The sequence below is a fragment of the Rhinopithecus bieti genome, unplaced genomic scaffold (assembly GCF_001698545.2).
Source record: "Rhinopithecus bieti isolate Rb0 unplaced genomic scaffold, ASM169854v2 scaffold_50799, whole genome shotgun sequence".
Taxonomy (NCBI): Eukaryota; Metazoa; Chordata; class Mammalia; order Primates; family Cercopithecidae; genus Rhinopithecus; species Rhinopithecus bieti.
The window spans coordinates 451,319-454,016 of record NW_016819917.1 but is presented as its reverse complement, the minus strand read 5'-3'; positions in this window follow the sequence as shown (position 1 = coordinate 454,016).

The following is a 2,698-nucleotide window of genomic DNA, read 5'->3' as shown; positions in this document are numbered from 1 at the left end:
AATTCTCAATCTCATCTGTATAATTTAAACAACTTTTTAGTTATTAGATTATATACACAGAAGTCAACATGTCACAACTAATCATATCCAATGACCTCACTCACTCACTCATCTGAGCCCAAAGTCTCTCACCCCTTTTTTGTTTGAGACTGCAGTACAGTGGCATGATCTCAGATCATTGCAGCCTGGACCTCCTGGGCTCAAGTCATCCTCCCAGCTCGGCCTCCAGAGCAGCTGGGAGTACAGGTGCACACCATTACGCCCGGTTATTTACTTATGTTTTTTTTGGCAGAGATGGGGGTCTCACTATGTTTCCCAGGCTGGTCTCGAACTCCTGGACTCAAGCAATCTCCTTGCCTCAGTCTCCTAAAGTGGAGAGATTCCAGGCGTGAGCCACTGTGCCGAGCCCCTCTGTCTTCATTACTGTGCTTCCCTCTCTAATTCTGTACCTATCTCTCATTCGCCCCTTCTCTCTCTAGCTTTCATTTTCTTTTCTTCCTCCCTGGGATTCTGCTGCTCATTTTGTGCCCCTGTCCTCTCCTGCTGTTTATCTCCTTCTTCCCTCCATTCCTTCTCTTCCACCTCTTCTGCTCCATCCTCGCAACTTATTTACCTCTTGTTGCTCCTTCTCCCCAGTCTTTCGATCGTCCTCAATCTCCATCTATTTCCGCCTCTTCTCCCATCTCTGCGCCTCCTCTGCTCTCCTTGTTAAATTCTCTCTTCCCTGATACACTCCCCTGTCCCCACTCTGTGGCACCTCAGATCCCCAGGTGTCCTCCCTGATGTGGTTCCCCCTCGGTTTTCCTTGACACAAGCACCACTCTGCTCTGTTGCCCTGGCTCCAAATCCCTCCCTCTCTCCCTCACTCTGATGAGCCTCCCTCTTTGCTGCCCTTCTCCCTACCTTGCCGTCCTTTATCTCTGTACAGCTAGCTTTTCTCTACGTTTCTCCAGTTGCTTTCCTCCTCCTGCTTTCTTTTTTTTTTTTTCACTTTTGCCATCTCTTGGCATATCCCTCACCAATCCTCTATTTTGCCATCTGTTCTGGGCCTTTCTTGTTCTTCTTTTCTCTCAGGTTTTCTACTGCTCTCTGTCTGTCTCCTGATCCCTTCGGCCCACACAATCGCAGGAGGGTTTGGAGTAAGACGCCTGCATCCCGGAGGAGCGCATTTTCCAGTGGCTGGAGCTCGGCAGGCAAGAAGATCCCAGGTCACAGGACAGGCCCCTGGGACCTCCCCAGTGCGGGTTCAATGAAAGCGGTGACGGCGGAGGGGAGACCTGGGGAACAGCAGACCCTGGCAGGAGGACGGAGGTGGGGAGGGCGATGTGCGCCTTAGGACAAGGTTGGGGCCTGCAGGATCCCAGGACCCGGAAGAGGACTGGACCTCCCCGGGATTGGGGCCGCAGCGCGGCGCTCCAGGGGCCAACCAAGAGGAGGCTGAGAGGCGCGCCCTGGGCAAGAATCCACCTCCCCTGTGAGGACTTTAAAAAGCGCGAGGCGGGAGGAGTCAGAACAAGGTTTTGAGCAGGAAAACTACGCAACAGGAAGTGTATACATTGCCCTGTAGCAGAAAGAACGGTGACGGGAGCAGCCTCAGGGCGACTTTAAACCCAAAAGGAAGCGACGCTCGGGGTCTCACGGGGATGTCTCAATTTGCTCTGGGCGAAGGAAGACGGGCGAGAATTTACAGGTCTGGGAGGGCCCCACTTCCCAGGGTGGGAAGCGCTGGGGACCTAGCAAGCAGAGACTTAATACAACACAGAGAAAACTCACCGCGCGATGTGACCGGCACTCCACCCGATCCGCTTCCGGGTTAGCGTTAATCTGCGCGCGCAGGACAGAAGCCAGACCCGGGCGGGAGGCCGGAGCAGGTGGGCGGGGCCTGGGCGAGGTAGGAGCTGGGCGCGAGGCGGAGAGAACCTGCCCTTTGGAATCGGCAGAGGGCGGGGCTGGGGCAGGTCCTGCGCATCTCTTAGCCTCCCTCCCAGCGTCTCTGTCTTCAGGTTGTGGAGGCGAGAGGGCCAGAAAGTCTAAGGAATGATTCAAAAGCCCTGGAATTGTCTGGAACCGGGATGCAAACTAGAATATGAAATGCAAAGCCCTGCCTGGGCAGCACGTACGATGTCATGGTGACGGCCCACAGAGCAGTTTAGAAATCCTCTCCCTTTCTATTGTCCCATTCACTCGGGAGGGAGAGTCTATCCTGTGCTCAGTTTCAGAGACTTCCCTAAAGCCACCGCCTGGGGTGCCGGACGGAGTGCTCAGGCCAGGGAGGAGTGAGGTCACCACCTGCTGCTTAAACACAGCAGAGGCACAGGGGTGGGAGCCTGAGGTCCCAGCTCCTCAGGAAGCAGAGGCAGGAAAATCGCTGAGCCTGGGGTTCCAAGCCAGCCTCCGCGAAAAGTAACACCCACTGCCACAGGTCTCCCTTCCTCATCTCTCTCTTACTCTTTTTTTTTTTTTTTTTCTTTTTCTTTTGAGACAGAGTCTCGCTCTGTCGCCCAGGCTGGAGTGCAGTGGCCGGATCTCAGCTCACTGCAAGCTTCGCCTCCCAGGTTCACGCCATTCTCCTGCCTCAGACTCCGGTGTAGCTGGGACTACAGGTGCCCGCCACCACGCCCAGTTAATTTTTTTTTGTATTTTTAGTAGAGACAGGGTTTCACCGTGTTAGCCAGGATGGTCTCGATCTCCTGACCTC